Source organism: Lissotriton helveticus, chromosome 5_1, assembly GCF_964261635.1.
Source record: "Lissotriton helveticus chromosome 5_1, aLisHel1.1, whole genome shotgun sequence".
Lineage (NCBI taxonomy): Eukaryota > Metazoa > Chordata > Amphibia > Caudata > Salamandridae > Lissotriton > Lissotriton helveticus.
The window spans coordinates 2,014,322,486-2,014,340,449 of NC_136065.1; the positions used below are offsets into that span (position 1 = coordinate 2,014,322,486).

Below are 17,964 nucleotides of genomic sequence, written 5' to 3' on the forward strand. Positions count from 1 at the left end.
ATGTGCACTGATGGCTAATGGTGTGTGTGCCTGGTGGATGTGTGCACTGCCAGCTGGTGGCGTGTGTGCCCGGTGAAAGCGTGCACTGACGGCTGATGGGGTGTGCCTGGTGAAAGTGTGCACTGATGGTTGGTGGTGTGTGTGTGTGTGCACCTGGTGAAAGCGTGCACTGACGTCTGGTTCTGTGTGCGTGTGGTGGAAGCGTGCATTGATTGCTGGTGGTGTTTAAATAGCAACATACTTGGGTCCAGCATAAAGAGCACTCTTTTTAAACGGGCATTGAGAGTGAGACAGCACACAATGATCCAATGGTAATTACTAGTTGAAGGCAAATCGCATATATAACATTAGGAACACTGCAATTCTTTACATTGATTCAGACGGTCCTTGCTGCATTCAGGACATTATCAAAAATCAGTCTGTTTCGTTAGAAGAAATACCTTACATCCTAAACAGCTGTTTTAACAGAATGTTCCCGACTTTAAAAAGAGATGCCTAAAACGTTGGCAGGGAGGCAGCATCCTGAATTTAGGTTGTATGAATGTCACTTTATTGTTTAACTGAAAGAAAAAAGCTCAACTATAATAAACTCCTAGCCAACGCTCCAACACCATTCTGCCAGCTAAGCAAGCTGAATAAGAAGGGATGTGCGGACTTTACCCGAAGGTGTCAGAGCTAATTCACAATAGAAACAGAACTGATACATGAGAACATTCAATTCAATTCAATTCAAATGATCTTTATTCGGAATTAATTCATCCATAAAAGTACACACAGGTTAGAATACATAAGAAATTTGGATAAAAGCAAAATGATTTTGTTGTATAAAAATAGCCTTTTTCAATTACAAGTGAGCGATTATATATCAGAACATCGTTTGTGCAAATGGCAATATTAAAAAGATTCACAGTGTGTGGATATTTTGCTTTATAGTTTCCACAAAAATCAAATCCATTTAGCCCGAGCGACTTAATGTATGTGTGCAAATATACAATTATTAAATATACAAAGAGCAAGTATGCAAAGAGACAAAGTACAAATGTTCACGTGATCATTAGTCAAGTTCCATAGTTGCCCGTGACCGCACACTGGCTTTAAGGAAACAGCTCACTGCAAATATAACCTCATCTGAGAGCATCATTTGGAACATTCTCATTGCCTGAATAAAATCCCTTAAATCATATTTACGGCAGTATGGCATTAGATATTGGGAAGTATACAATTTATAAAATCCACAGAAGAAAAAATAATGTGTCAAGCTTTGTTTACCACCCTTGGAACAAGGACAGTCCAGCTGCTCCAGATGTTTATTGTAACCAAGGGGAAAGCTTAATAAATGTACAATACTTCCATCCCGTACTCGGAACAGAAGGCTCCTGTTCCATCTTCCTAATGTGATCAACAAATACCTCTGCGGTGTAACTAAAATACCATTTTCGGGCTCAGCATAAGAAATATATTTTGTAACTGAGTGTTTAGGGTATTCAGATCTCATCCGTTCCTCCCTGTACAAAGCATACAATGCCTGTTTGACCATTTTCTTATGTGCAAGGACAATAGTATTTAGGGAGCTAAACAAAAGGCCCTGGCCCACACTAGACAGGCTATTCCCTGAGAACATTACTAGTGAACAAAATACAAAAGCAAACGTTACATTACATGAGGCAAAAGTGACAATGGTGAGCCAACAAAATACAAGAGGTAGCAAACGGTGCAATACAGGGGGAAAGAGTGACAAGTGTGCAGGTTACAAAAGCGTCAATAAATGGTGGACACTCAAACACAAAAACAAACATTACGTAGGCAATGGTGGCACTTGTGCAAGTATCTAAAGCAAACAAAATGTAGGAGGTAGCAAACGGTGTGATACAAGAGAAAAGTGATGTGTGCATGTTGCAAAAGAGTTCCAAACGCAGGTAAAAGGGTAATACTGCAATAAATGGCAGACTCACACACCACAAGAACACACTGGGAAGGCACTTCCATACAGGGCTTAATTTGTGACCGTGCTTAGCACCGGCACTTAATTAGCAGGGCCGGGTCTACGCAGATTTAGTGCACGTAATTGATTTGAAAGATTTTCCTCATTATTACGGCACTTGGCAGTGGCACTGTTTGATGTTGAACCTGTTTGTTTGTGACTCTGATTCTTCAGGTTCTTGTTAAATTCTGTCTTCTGTTCTTTTCAATAAATGTTGTGCGACCCCGGCTCAGTGTTGCCGGTCGCCCAGTGGGTGGGGGCGTGGGTGGGACAATGATTTTGGCAGGGCTGGATTTTGATTGGTTGGGCGTTGGGGGCTGTGCGCGGAGCGCGGTAGGAGGCAGCGTGCGCAGATTTTTGGAGATTGCGCACGCATTTGCTGCATTGCCACCAACGTAGCAAGCATACCCGCACGGCCGCGCCCCACTGAGTCGTCGTGGTTCAACAGCTGCCAGGAGCAAGCTTGACCGGCCAGGCCGGATGGACGGACGGCGTTGTTGAGGACTGGACTCGAGTAGCGGCTGCCAGCAGTGACTACTACTACGCCTACTGGCCATTAACAGCACCAGCAGCCACCAGGTGAGGCACGGCCTTGCAGGCCTAATCAGTTAGATAAAGCATTCTGGGTCCTCAATTCCCATTGACTGCAGGTGTAAATGGGCAGGGCAACATGGTGGGATGGGTGGATACATACATGCCGTAAACTGGATCCAATGCTAAGGTCTGTAAATTATATATAAACGTCATAGGAAGCCATGCTGGAGGTGGCGTGGCGGTGCCTTTTGGGAGCCAGTGTGGTAGGTGCACGCATCTTTCTCTGACATGTGTAGCTGCCATGATGATGAATATGCGACTATGCCGCCCCGTGGGTGGCGGTGGCGTGGGCATGTTTGATTAATCATGAGTGGACGGATCCACAACCACTCATTAATTTATGGATGCTTGAACTAACTTTACACACTAGGCCCACCGTCCCAAAGAAGGCCTTTTGAAATGTAGTAAGCTGCACCCACATGTATCGGCAATCCCCTAATATAGCAGCGCAGCGAGAGTGTGCGTGTTTGAGGAGTCTGCAGGGGCTATTACATGCCAAACCAACCAACGCTGCTTTCTGTTTGGGTGCGTGGCAGTGGAGCCTCGTTCTGGGTCCTCAATTCTCCCTGACTGCTTGTGTAAGTGGGCAACATGGCGGGATGGGTAGGTACATGCCGAGAACCGGCTCCAATGGTAAGGTCTATAATACTGGACAAACTCGAGTGTAGTGCGGTGCCTTTTGAGAGCCAGCCGGTTACTGCCCAGCCAGGCCTGACAACACCGTGGTTTTATTGTGGCAAAAGTTTGCAAAGTCCTACGGTGTCCCACGAGGTCTAGCTTTCCTGCTTCTGCAGTGCAGGGATCTCTGTTTGGGGAAAACTTTCACTGGTAGTTTATCCCGCGGACCCAAACTGTCCTGAAGCAACCGATCTCTTGAGCAAGGCCTTGTAAAAATGACTAACTGTAATACCCATGCCGGACTCAAATAAATCTATCTACTAAGTAATTCTATGGCCTGGGGCTCAGACGTCCATGTGCTCCATCTTGGACTGTGGCTTAGTAAGGGGTGAGCAATGAGCATGAGTTACTGTGGCTGGCCGACACATAGAATCTCTTCTCTGTTGGCTGGTCCAGCACTGCGGCACCAGCTGGGCAAGGGCCAGGAGCTTGTAAATAAGCCATTTTGTTTTTCTCCTTTTGTTGGAATGTATCCAATATGTTTTTTGATTGTTGAAAAAAAAGTACAATTAGTATATTTCCACATTTATTTACCGTATAAATGTACGCACACACTATTATGTGTGTAGGGTTTTGTTATGCTAAATAAACTCTGACAGTAAAACAAAATACTCCTCAATACATTAGCATTGTACTACTTATGCACAGAGGTAGCAACTTTTATGCCACAATGATAATCACGTGCCATGGCCTTGAGTGCTTTACACGAAGAGCTGACTCCATGGAAATAGGAAGTTGGGACCACCTAGTCTCTTACAGCCCACTCTAAATTCAACCAGGCGCCTGGAGTCGATTTAGGCACAAAATGCGGTCTGTGCGGTACAGCGCAAGCTGCCGGTGCACTGTCCTGCTGTCTGGAAACTTTGCATTAACTAGTTGAAAAGAAGGAATGAGCCTCCGTGCATTTCTCAGTACAAAGTCTTTGATCTTGGCAGAATAAATGAAAAAAACTTATTCTGGCTTCAAAGTACCAACTGATAGATGAAGAACCGTGTTTTTGTTTCAAAACAAGATGCTGCGCTCTGTGGGCCTGCATCCCTCAGGAGCTGAGTGCCTCCAAGTACCACTGCAGAGCATCTCCAATCTCAGAAAGAAACTGGTCCAGAGATAAGATACTCTTCTGTGGATCACCCAGGAACCGGAAGTACATTATGCCTGAGCAGTCTTTATACACCTAAATAAATATTACGTTATTATTAACTGCATCTAGATATGGATTTAAAGGAGTGCCCAGCATCCAGTATAAAAAATCAGAAGCAAAGATTTGCATATTTGCATATAATTGGTGTTCTGTATATCCTCAAAATGTAGTTTGTGGTCCGTTGTATGTTTTAATCTAGTGAAGGAGAGCTGGATCAAAGCAAACACAAGGAGATGATGGACGGAGCTCTGAAACTTTTCAACCATTCACCCCCAGACACAGATCTGCGTTTAATCTATCGATCTTTTGCTCACTGTGGCACCCCAGTTTGCAACCAGGCATATAAAGTCTTGACCCTGCTCCCCAAGGGAATAGTCCAGCCCGAACTGCCTGGCCCTCTCATCCCTGGACTGGAAACAAGCATCCTGGACCGGTTTCGGGTTTTCACCCCTCATCAGCCAGGATAGCTTGAATCCACTGGCACAAGCAACCATTGCATGGCTTGGGAAGGGGTGCCGCTGTGCCTTTGTACATTTATAGGACATATCTGCATTTTCCTCCTGTGAGACTGACTGTCATGAAACCCAAAGTGTGCAGTCATTCCGAATGGCTACCTCTTAATCCGAGCTACAGAGTGACTGGAGATGGTGGCTGTGAGTTTCTAGTGCAGAAGTGCAGGCCATTTTATCTGTGCCCTGTGGACAGACTGCTCACTACCTCTCTTCAGTAAAAGGTCTGTAACTCCCCATAACTGGTGTCATTTACTTACATGTTATATGGGACATCGATGTGTGTTTGTGTTTTGTATGTTGTGATTCACACATGAATAGTTGGCTTCATTCGGACCCCTACTTGTGTGCCGCACAAAATGGTGGACTCCTGTATGTGGGAATGGTGATGTCCACCTTGTGCAGCTCAGCTTGGCTGAACACCATTCCTGTTCCCACCTGAGTGACTGCCTGGAATCAACGTGTCCTTAGTTATTTTGAAGGTCATAAGAAATAACTTTGCTCGTAACTGAAGGGAACAGAATGTAAATGTGTGTGCTGTTTATTTTAGTATGAAACGAAGCAAACTAGCGAAGTACCTTTTCGAAGGCATAATGTGCAGTGTGGTGGTGGCGTGATGACGGTTGCAGCAGGTCACGTCACCGCGTGGTAGTAGTCACGGAAAGAAGAATTTTCTATAATGGAAGGTCTTTATTCAGGTAAAAGAGAGGGCGTGAATTAAGTTTTGAAGTGTCTTTGAAGGAGGAGAACTTTGAGGTCAGTTTTGAAGGCTGCGTCTCTCTCTTGCTCTCTTACTCGCTCACACTCTCTCTCTCTCATATCGCGGCAGCAGCAAGCACTTGATTGTAAGGGCCAAAGAAAGTAAAGTAGTTTAAAAAGTCCACCGCACCATTCTTGTAAGTGCATGAGGTGGCATCAAATTTACAGGTCCCTCTCGCGGCCTGCATGACTCCGGGGGAACGCGCGTGGTGGGGGGGGGTGGGGTAGGAGGACAGGGGTAATGAAATAAATACAGTAATAAAAACATATAAACTAAACTTATTGGATGCGGCACCTCCTCCGCCGGCGGCCGATCATGCGTCATAACATCACGTCTCCCTCAGCCCCCTCTCTGCCCGATGTCCCATCTGCTGGAGCCCCTCAGCGATGCTCTCCTCTTCTTTCTCCCATCCTTCCGGCGCCAGACCACTCACCCCAGCCGGGCCCGGTCGGATTCGAGTGATTAGTTTGGCAGTACCAGCCTCGCACCCGCAAATAAACGCTGGCGTCGTTCTCCACAATGCACCGGTGTCCTCTGATTATGATGACCACCGCCACCACTCTGCCTCGAAAACCTCACACCGGCGTAGCTAGGGGGGTGTGGGGGGCCGGCACTGGAGGAGGCCTGGCCGAGGCCTGTTGCGGCAGCGGAGGCCTGTGAGCTGTGACTAGGGCGGCGCGGTGGCGCAGCTCAGTGCCTGCTTTACACATAAAAATCAGAGTTTTACAGTGCGGTGACACCCGTTGGACTGGACGGTGTAGTAACGTAAGACACGGTCTAGTGTCTCAGTTCTTTCTGTAACTGTACACCTAACACCCACCCACCACCAGGCGTCACAGGTCATGTGACACTGGCCAATAAAGGGGCCGAGCGCACGTGCTCTGGGGCCCATTCACCCATCTGTTACCACTGTGTCGGTGTCTGCCTCATTGTGTGCTTGCTGCGTCATGAGGGCCTAGCGCCCCTCACCTCAGATCACGACAATGGCGACGAGGTCGGTATGTGCGCCCATGCGTGCCACTACCCAAATCTAATGAAAAGGGGAGAGAGCTGCCGGGCGACATCGCGCCCCCCCCTCCCCCCCCACAGGATCGGCGCCTGCCTTCCGTGAGGCCCGCGGGGCGTGAGCCAAGCCCCGGGCCGACACGACCGAGGAGGTGACCGGGAGCCGACCCCGCACCTCATGAGCACATCGGGAGCTGCCCCCCCCTGCGTGGGATAAAGAGGGCTGCGCGGATCCCACCTGCAGAGGCTAAAACTGGGCCGCGACTGAGCCCCACCGTGAGGTGACCAACGCAGAGCCCACCCGCGTGGCAAGAGTGGCCCTGTGGCCGAAGGTAAGCCTACGCGCAGTGTGCCCCGAGTGCAAGAAGGCCAGCGGAGCCCACCCGCGGCCTGCCTGAAGCGTCCCCTGTCCTCGCCGCGCAGCGTGTGTGGTGAAAGGCTGCGGCGGCGGCGTGAATGAACTGAGGAGACCACTGCGGAGCCTACCCGCGTGGCAGAAGAGGGCCGCCAAGCATAAAGGGGTGCCCCAGGGCGAAGCGTTTCGAGCGGAGCCTACCCGCGTCAACCGCGACTGCCCCTGAACAAATAAGCGGCAGCGGTGACTGAGCGCCCTGAGGGAAAAATGAAAGGACCACGCGGTGCTCACCCGCGTGGTTGAAGAGGTCCGCCGGCAGGTGAGAAGCGACCCCGAGTGTCCCTGTCCCCGCCGCGCAGTGTGTGAGTGGAGGCCGCGGCGGCGGGGCGAAGAATCTACAAAAGAAGTGCCCGCAGCGTGTAGAAGAGCTGCCGGGCGGGAGAGCATCGCAAGCGGAGCCCGCCCGCGTTTTGAGGAGAGGCTGACGGCGCTACCACACCCCCGGCAGCGCGTGAGTGAAGGAGCTGCTGCGGGGGGAGGAAAAGTGTAAAGTGAAGGGAAGCGGGCAGAAGGTGAGCCCGTACAGCAATGGGGCAGTGAGGCAGCTGGGAAAACAGTGGAGAGTGGAGTAGCTACCCACTCCTCCACACCCGTCAAGGAAAGCGCCAACTCCAGCCCCCCCCCCCCGGCACTGAATGGGCATCGTGCGAGACTGGGGATAAAAAGATATATATAAATAAAGGACTTGCCGGGAATTCGGAGGCAGCGAGGCTGTCTGATGATGTGCCCGCCCAGGGGGTAATGACTGCAAGGCCGTCAGGAGCAAGCTGCACAAGGCCTGCGCGTTTCCGGGGTGAAGACCGGGAGGTGCCTCGGAGAACCAAAATAACTCGGAGCGAGTGAAAGCAAAGGCGGCAGGCAGCCAGTTCGAGATACACTGCCACCCAGTGGCCAACAGGCAACACTGCAGCCTGCTTTCCCCCAAAACGATGCAAGGCATACAGATATGCCAGAAGGGTGCAAGGACACTACCCAGTTTGGGGTGACTGAAGGACACTACTGTACCCCCGCAGTGTAATGCTATGGCACCTACTCACATGCCATAGAGTGTCAGAGACTAACAAGGACAATTGTACAGCACACAAAAGGGGCTCAGGGGAAAGTAGTGCCCTCAGGTGCAGCTGCAGGGAAAAGACTACAAATTGCCACACTCGACCGGCAATCACGTCCAGGTTAGATTGCAAACCGCTACACACCCGAAACAAAGAAGCAAACAAGCATTGCACAAGCCTAGGAACGGCCAGCAACAGCACAAGACTGTAGCAGCAAGTGAAGGCGCGGGAACGCGCCAGAAAGGCAAAAATACGCCAAGCACGCAGAATTAACGCACCAGGAGAAGGAGTGAGGTAACTCCACGCACGAAGGAGGGCGCAAGGACTGACGCTCGCAAGCAGTGACCAGGAGCAGGAGACAAAACGGAAGCGCAGACCACCTGACGCACAGGGGACAAGCAGAGACCAACTGCCAGCGGAGCGGCACCTGATGGCCACAGGTTGTCGTTGCAACAGCAGGGAAGGAACTGCAGCTCCGTCACCACGGGAACAGAACAGAGGTCCCAAGACTCCCCAGCAAGCAAGTACGACACAGGGAGGAAGCGCGACGACCGTCAACACTGCTCCAAGGTCTCAGAAGAAAAGCAAGCACACCCGTGACGTAACGGGGAGCTGACCTAACACAAAGAAGCTTGGAGTGGCGGCGTAACCCTCCGCACAGAAATGCAGCACAGGAAGAGCGCGGACGAAAGCGCGCCAATGCTCACGCACCGGAACGGAGCGAAGAGTGACCCAATTGAAAACAGCGAAGCGTGGGGACTCACGCAGAAGACCACCCCGTCTGGTCGCAGAGAAGGAAAAGCCGACCCCTCAGACGGTCGCACGAAGAACACAGACGGTCGCACGAAGAACACAGACAGTCACACACGTGCCACACTCAAGAAGCCGGCCAGCCAGATGGCTGCACCAAAAACTGACCCACCGGCGGTCGCAAAAGGAGGTGACCGAAGCAAGGGTCAACAAACCGTAACACAGCAAGTATCCCACAAGAGGACCGAAGATAGCCTGCCAGCATCGGCAGAGTGGACCGGCAGAGGTCCAAGAAGTTCGAACACCAAGACACAGTCCATGATCAGCGACTAACGAACTTCGACAACCACAATTCAACATGTAACGTCTAAAGAGAGAGAGAAGATCGCAACGCCCGGTCCAGTCACAGACTGACGAGAGAAGACAGTGTCCGTGAACCAGGACAGGACCGGATGGAAGCAGGTGGAGTGCACGCTGCCTGGAGAAGTCTGGTTAGGAAGATGTAACAGCAAGGTGACCAGACCGCGTTGCGAAGTAGATGGAGAAAGGAGAAGAGGTCTGAGTGGCACGTTTGCCACCACCGAAGAGAAGAAAAGGAAAAGAGGTCAGAGCACGACGACAGGACGACAAGAGAATGGAGGATAACCAAGAGGAGTGTGGACCAAAACACCACGACACTCAAAAGGGGAAACACCGAGAAGAACGTGAGAGGTGCACGACAGTCCACAAGCACGACCGGGACAAGTAACATCACTGGAAGGAAGCATCCACGTGCGAACCCGACAGTCATCCATGGAAGGACAGAAGAGAGCACGCCAGTCTGTTGGCAACACCCACCTCTGGGATGGAACGGACGAAAGGGCCGCGGAAATCCAGGGGCAGAGGCCTCAGGGACACCGGTGGCAGCGGGTCCCCAACGAGAGACGGACTGTTGAAGCTCACGCTGAAGATCCTGGAAGACCGAAGGTCGCACACGATTGAACCAGTGCCAACAACACCCTTTCAGGTGGAACTCGGACACGGAGAAGATGACCCGTAGCGACGTCCTTCAACATGTTGAAGAGGCAAGGCGGCATGCACACCGGTCCAGTGGAAGCCTGGCAGAAGGGCCTCCGGGTCGTCCAGTGAGAGGGGACACCCACGAGAGAGGGGCATCCGTGAGAGGGATGACCTGCAGCTGAAAGTCCAGTCAGGAACAGACACCAGTTTCAACCAAGCACTTTGAACAGGACGGTCCAGCGAAAAGTAACACACTTGGGACTCAATGTATATTTATACTTCTGCACGTTCACAGGATGTGAAACAGAGCGAGAGAGACTGTAAAGCCCACTTACAAGCTGCAAGTCTGCCAAGGCAAAAGAAAAGATATTGCCATCAATCAACTGAACCAGCAGTAAAAGACCACCACGTGGGAATCGTCGTGTAATTCATAGGTTTTGTTTGAACTGTATTTTTTTCCCCGCAGGTTGAACTCTAGTTAGGGTAATTTGCTTAACTAAGGTTGGGAGGGATGTAGTAACGTAAGACACGGTCTAGTGTCTCAGTTCTTTCTGTAACTGTACACCTAACACCCACCCACCACCAGGCGTCACAGGTCATGTGACACTGGCCAATAAAGGGGCCGAGCGCACGTGCTCTGGGGCCCATTCACCCATCTGTTACCACTGTGTCGGTGTCTGCCTCATTGTGTGCTTGCTGCGTCATGAGGGCCTAGCGCCCCTCACCTCAGATCACTACAGACGGGACGCCAGTGACAACAGTAAATCAGAGACCAGGCCATCTCCCATTCGATCTAAGCAGTCAGTAGCACACACCATGATGCATTTAATGTACACCTGTCGGTTCGGTTGGTTTCACTTCCGATTATCACGACGTCATCAACAGGGCCCCCACCTCCCAGCCTCGCTCACAGAGGCCAGGGCCGTCAATCAGGTAGCGTGCGCGGTGCGCACAGCCGCAACCAATGACGGCCCTGTAACATTTTGGGCCAGCCTTCTCGCCGCCGGGCCAGTGTGACCTGTGACGCGTTACGCGCTGCGGCTGCGCGCTCACTGTCCCAGCCCCTCCCGTGACCTGTCTTGTCGAGGAGTGCGTGGACTGTGGAGAGAGACCACCACCACCATTCAAGTTCTTGCCTGGCCTGGCCGGGGCCCTGCTGCCCTCATCCCTGCCCTGTTCAGCGCTTTACAGTACTCACTGACTGTACTCTGTGTCACCCAGTGCTGTGTCACTGTGTGGCTGCGGGCGGCACTCTGCGCAACACGACGACACACACCACAATAATTGAGGTGAGAGAGAGAGAGAGAGTCGGTCGTAGCGGGGCCCGGGGGGAGTCGAGTCCAGAGAATGCCTTAGTAATTATTTATTCCAGAAATACTTTTGTGACAAGTTGTGCCCATCAGCCAGGATCAAAAATCACAGCCGTGATGACAATGGCAATGCATGATATCTTCTTCTGACTTCAAGCACAATTAGAAGCAAGACAGTCGATGGACGAGCTTGAGGATAATACGGTGCTTAGATAAGGTCAGGCTTGCATCCCCAAGAAGAGCTCTGCCAACACAGCAGTGTACAGTACTTGGCAAACAAACGCCAGGTGAAGAATTCTTATATCGACGTGTAGTAGTGGGGGCATAAGGATGAATCAAGTGCTGGATACACCGTTGGCCAGAGCCTGTTTTTTGTAGCTCGTGCCAACTCTTTTCTAACAGTGTGGTTTATTTTCTACCTGAAACCAGAAGGCAATATGGATTACATTACTGACTTCTTGTTTTCACGGGTGTTGAGATGGGGGCAGACATACCAGGGTGGTAAGGCTTGATTTTATAGCTGAGTTTCAAATCGCTATGTGTGACTGTGACATCTTCATAATTTCAGTGTAATTATGAGTGACATTTCAACTACTATGAGTGACAATGTCTTGCAAGCATAGCTGCCAAGGATTCAGATTGCTATGTGTGACACTGTCATAATTTTAGAGCAATTATGAGTGACATTACGAGGACTATGAGTGACACATTATTGTGAGCAAAATCAAGCAATGAAGACAAGGAAAACATTTAAATATCAGAAATTATCCCCATTTGAACAACGAGAAACTCTATGATCATCTTAAAACTTATGTAAAACACCAGAAATGGAAGGGCACTAAACAGACACAGACTGTGTGACTACCGTATCAGGCAGGCACAGCAGCTGTTAATAATATGATATCATTGATCTGCTCATTCATGACCTGTGCTAGCCTAAAAAAGAGAAATTAATAGCATAGCAAGTGCAACTAGGTTGGTTATACCATCACTCATTCTCAGGCATTATTGGTTGCTAGTGCAATAAGATCAAAAAGAATGCTGGGAAGTGTCAGCGCAAAACCCGGTGGTGTTTTGCTCTTAACATGCAATCGTTGCAAATAAATGAATAAATACAAATTGCACTATCACAAAGGTGTAAAGTGAAGTCCTAAAAAAAGTTATCCATTATATTATACTGGTTTTACACATATTAAAAGAAAGAATGGTGAGAGGCCCCGAGTCCGGCGCACAAGGAGGGGTTATCAAAGGGTGTAGCCCCCTTACTCTGACTTAGGAAGAAGGGTCCCCACTTGGACAGTGGCCAGCCACTGTCAACCAGAGACCCCCATTTCTAACAAACAACCATTGCAAATTTGAGAAGGGTAAACATCTCAATGCCCATTAGATTCCCCATGTTAGACTATTGTTCTGATTTGTTACCTTTTGCCTCAAATTGTAAAGCGCTCTGATATACTTCGGATTCAAATTCGCGCTATATAAAACTATAAATAACTAAATGTAACTTTCATGATCGAGGTAACTGTTAGCAGCAATACTACGTGTCTCTGTCTCTCCTCGGACATCTTTGAAGTGCTCACCGTCCTTTTTCCCCAGCACTCCCCCCCCAAGGGGCGGCAAACTGAGGGGTAGCCCCGGGCGCCACAAGCTCTAGCTATGCCGTTGATTAACCTCATATCTGCCAGCACAGAGATGCCACTCACTCACCACACCACTGCCACGTGCCCCATACGCCCGTCTCGCCTAGTTGTACTTGCAAAGGTCTAAACAGAGGATTAAAATCCCATAATACAAACGAAGGAATTTAGGGTAGTTGTGCTATGGAACGGCAAATGTTTTTGTATTGAAAATATTGGCGTCTAAAATATCCCCTAATGTGTGAAGGTGTTTGTAATGCCATGGTCTAGTCTTTCTGTGGTTTAATTTGCTCCTCTTTGCGTGTGACGTATGCCGTGGTCTAGTCTTTCTGTGGTTTAATTTGCTCCTCTTTGCGTGTAACGTATGCCGTGGTCTAGTCTTTCTGTGGTTTAATTTGCTCCTCTTTGCGTGTGACGTATGCCGTAGCCAATCAGATTGCTTCTTTTGTTACGTAACGTAATGTAGCAATCACCGCACGTGTAAATGTTATATTGACGACGGCGTTGAAGGTGTAAGGAGTGTCGCGCTAGTAGGGAGCTTCGCTTCGCGCATAATGTAAGTGCTTTTATTAATTGTAATGTGACTGTATTTTGGTAACAATGTCTCTAATTGTAATTGTTATTCTTATGTGATTATGTATATATATAATGTACTTGTTATTTCGTGCTGTTTCAATAATATATGTTATCGTGTCATATGTGAAGTTTTTTTTATTTGTAGGGACGGTATTTCGTTTGCAATGCATTAATAGGTATATAGAGTATATATGGATTAGTATTTGCTATATTTGTATTTTGCACTTGCAATTTTGTTACCTATGAAGGTGGCTAAACTGCTCTATATTTTATATGTAGTGCTTATATTGTGAGTACATTTCCAAGGTAATTCATTTATTACGTATTCGATATATTTGATATGTCTTTTTAAATGTAACATTGTGTGTTGCGTGTTTTTATTGTTATCACGGAGTGGTATCGGCCATGTAACAAGATAATAATTTGAAGTGAGCATTTGTGTATTTTGCTGTAATATAGTAATAATAAGACATTAGATGCTAGTTTTTACAGTTGCAATTTTGCATAATGCAGTGTGTGGCTTATATACATTGGTGTTGAAACGCAAAAGTAATTGTGTTCACAGTGTTTAGCTTTAAGGCTACGAATGAAAATAAATTGAAGTACATTTGTATTGTAATAATGTTTTATATGGTATGTTAATATTGAAAGTGCAATATTTTAAAACGCAATGTTAGTGGTAAAATGCTAAAGTAGCTGTGTATATAGTATTTTACTTTAAGGTATATATCAAAATAATGGTAATGTGCTGTTAGATTTGTTTTGTATTGCTTTAGTTAGTTGGCCGTTTTAAAGTATTCTAAGTACATAATAAATGTGTATTTATAAAATAGTGGTGCTGTAGAGTGGAGCGCTGCGCTGTAGAGTGGAGCGCTGCGCTGTAGAGTGGAATGCTGTACTGGGAAGTGCTGCGCTGTAGAGTGGAGTGCTGCGCTGGGAAGTGCTGCGCTGTAGAGTGGAGTGCTGAACTGAAGTGCTGCGCTGTAGAGTGGAATGCTGCGTTGTGTAGTGCTGCGCTGTAGAGTGGAGTGCTGGACTGTGAAGTGCTGCGCTGTAGATTGGAGTGCTGCGTTGTACATAATAAATGTGTATTTATAAAATAGTTGTGCTGTAGAGTGGAGCGCTGCGCTGTAGAGTGGAGCGCTGCGCTGTAGAGTGGAGCGCTGCGCTGTAGAGTGGAGCGCTGCGCTGTAGAGTGGAGCGCTGCGCTGTAGAGTGGAGCGCTGCGCTGTAGAGTGGAGCGCTGCGCTGTAGAGTGGAGCGCTGCGCTGTAGAGTGGAGCGCTGCGCTGTAGAGTGGAGCGCTGCGCTGTAGAGTGGAGCGCTGCGCTGTAGAGTGGAGCGCTGCGCTGTAGAGTGGAGCGCTGCGCTGTGGAGCGCTGCGCTGTGGAGCGCTGCGCTGTGGAGCGCTGCGCTGTGGAGCGCTGCGCTGTGGAGCGCTGCGCTGTGGAGCGCTGCACTGTGGAGCGCTGCGCTGTGGAGCGCTGCGCTGTGGAGCGCTGCGCTGCGCTGTAGAGTGGAGCGCTGCGCTGTAGAGTGGAGCGCTGCGCTGTAGAGTGGAGCGCTGCGCTGTAGAGTGAAATGCTGTACTGGGAAGTGCTGCGCTGTAGAGTGGAATGCTGCGTTGTGTAGTGCTGCGCTGTAGAGTGGAGTGCTGGACTGTGAAGTGCTGCGCTGTAGATTGGAGTGCTGCGTTGTACATAATAAATGTGTATTTATAAAATAGTTGTGCTGTAGAGTGAAGCGCTGCGCTGTAGAGTGAAGCGCTGCGCTGTAGAGTGGAGCGCTGCGCTGTGGAGCGCTGCGGAGTGCTGCGCTGTGGAGCGCTGCGCTGTAGAGGAGTGCTGCACTGTAGAGTGGAGTGCTGCGCTGTGGAGTGCTGCGCTGTGGAGTGCTGCGCTGTGGAGTGCTGCGCTGTGGAGTGCTGCGCTGTGGAGTGCTGCGCTGTGGAGTGCTGCGCTGTGGAGTGCTGCGCTGTGGAGTGCTGCGCTGTGGAGTGCTGCGCTGTGGAGCGCTGCGCTGCGCTGTAGAGCGCTGCGCTGTAGAGTGCTGCGCTGTAGAGCGCTGCACTGTAGAGCGGAGCGCTGCGCTGTAGAGCGGAGCGCTGCGCTGTAGAGCGGAGCGCTGCGCTGTAGAGCGGAGCGCTGCGCTGTAGAGCGGAGCGCTGCGCTGTAGAGCGGAGCGCTGCGCTGTAGAGTGGAATGCTGTGCTGTAGAGTGGAATGCTGTACTGGGAAGTGCTGCGCTGTAGAGTGGAGTGCTGCGCTGTGTAGTGGAGTGCTGCGCTGTGTAGTGGAGTGCTGCGCTGTGTAGTGGAGCGCTGCGCTGTGGAGTGGAGCGCTGTGCTGAAGAGTGGAGCGCTGTGCTGAAGAGTGGAGCGCTGTGCTGTAGAGTGGAGCGCTGTGCTGTAGAGTGGAGCGCTGCGCTGTAGTGTGGAGCGCTGCGCTGTAGTGTGGAGCGCTGCGCTGTAGTGTGGAGTGCTGCGTTGTGTAGTGCTGCGCTGTAGAGTGGAGTGCCGGACTGTGAAGTGCTGCGCTGTAGATTGGAGTGCTGCGTTGTACATAATAAATGTGTATTTATAAAATAGTTGTGCTGTAGAGTGGACCGCTGCGCTGTAGAGTGGACCGCTGCGCTGTAGAGTGGACCGCTGCGCTGTAGAGTGGACCGCTGCGCTGTAGAGTGGACCGCTGCGCTGTAGAGTGGACCGCTGCGCTGTAGAGTGGACCGCTGCGCTGTAGAGTGGACCGCTGCGCTGTAGAGTGGAGTGGAGCGCTGCGCTGTAGAGCGCTGCGCTGCGCTGTAGAGCGCTGCGCTGTAGAGTGGAGCGCTGCGCTGTAGAGTGGAGCGCTGCGCTGTAGAGTGGAGCGCTGCGCTGTAGAGTGGAGCGCTGCGCTGTAGAGTAGAATGCTGTACTGGGAAGTGCTGAGCTGTAGAGTGGAGTGCTGAACTGAAGTGCTGCGCTGTAGAGTGGAGTGCTGAACTGAAGTGCTGCGCTGTAGAGTGGAGTGCTGAACTGAAGTGCTGCGCTGTAGAGTGGAGCGCTGCGCTGTAGAGTGGAGCGCTGCGCTGTAGAGTGGAGCGCTGCGCTGTAGAGTGGAGCGCTGCGCTGTAGAGTGGCTTGTTGGGCTGTGGAGCGCTGCGCTGTAGAGTGGAGCGCTGCGCTGTAGAGTGGAGCGCTGCGCTGTAGAGTGGAGCGCTGCGCTGTAGAGTGGAGCGCTGCGCTGTAGAGTGGAGCGCTGCGCTGTAGAGTGGCTTGTTGGGCTGTGGAGCGCTGCGCTGTAGTGTGGAGCGCTGCGCTGTAGTGTGGAGCGCTGCGCTGTAGTGTGGAGCGCTGCGCTGTAGTGTGGAGCGCTGCGCTGTAGTGTGGAGCGCTGCGCTGTAGTGTGGAGCGCTGCGCTGTAGAGTGGAGCGCTGCGCTGTAGAGTGGCTTGTTGGGCTGTGGAGCGCTGCGCTGTAGTGTGGAGCGCTGCGCTGTAGAGTGGAGCGCTGCGCTGTAGAGTGGAGCGCTGCGCTGTAGAGTGGAGCGCTGCAGAGTGGAATAGTGCGCTGTAAAGTGGAGTGGTGCGCTTTGTGGAGTAGTGCGCTGTAGAGTGGAGTGCTGCGCTGTAGAGTGGAGTGTTGCGCTGTAGAGTGGAGTGGAGTGCTGCGCTGTAGAGTGGAGCGCTGCGCTGTAGAGTGCCGCGCTGTAGAGTGGAGCGCTGTATAGTGGAATAGTTCGTTCGTTTCAAACTTTATTTCGGTTGTTTATGAACCATAAAAGTACAACAAAAAGAAAAATACGTTTGAAAGAGTAAACTAATACACAAGTTACATCTCATTTCATATATACAGTCAATAGGTTAACATATGGTTATGGAATAGCAATTAGGATACTAAAACAATAATTTATACATAGACAAGTTAAAAATTTAGAACGCATTGGAAGCCCAAGTTTTCCTGAGACTGGTTATCTAACTACACCCAGGGTGCCTTGTTGCTTCCAAACCATTCTCCGTCTTGTTAACCACATGGAAAACAGAAATTTGGCAATGGCGGTAACTATTAGTGCATTAGTATCAGATTTTAAAATTCTAAAAAACTCTAAGTAGTTCCTAACTCCTAGGTTCACACATAGCTGTATAATCCATTTCTTTCTGCTAGCGGAGTAAGCAGGACAGAACAAAATCACATGCGTTAACGACTCATTTGGGTCCTCACAGCCTGGACAGAAGCGGGCTGGACCCACTTTCCATTTGTCTGTGTAAGAGTGCAGGGGTAGTGTGCCGTATCTGAACTGTAAGTACAGTTTCTTTGCTAAGACCGGTTCTATAGTGTATAGTGTCTAGTGTCAAAGCTGTTAAAATCGTTGCTGAAACTATAGAAGTCACAGATATACTTGGAGTAAAGATCATGCTGAACAACTCATGTCTAGTGATCCTCGCGGTGTATCGCCCCCCAAACTCCACGTCAGCTTTTAACGACTTGTTTGATCCAATCATCTCTGATTTATGTACTAGGTATCAAAAAATCATAGTGACCGGAGATTTTAACATGCACTGGGATAAGGTTCATAAAGATGG

At 50.0% G+C, this 17,964-nt stretch overlaps 1 protein-coding gene across 1 annotated transcript in view; it reads left to right on the top strand.

Moving 5' to 3' along the window:
- LOC144752846 (butyrophilin subfamily 1 member A1-like) overlaps positions 1 to 17,964 on the top strand; it is a 977,044-nt gene that overhangs the window by 726,454 nt on the left and 232,626 nt on the right. The window lies entirely within an intron of this gene.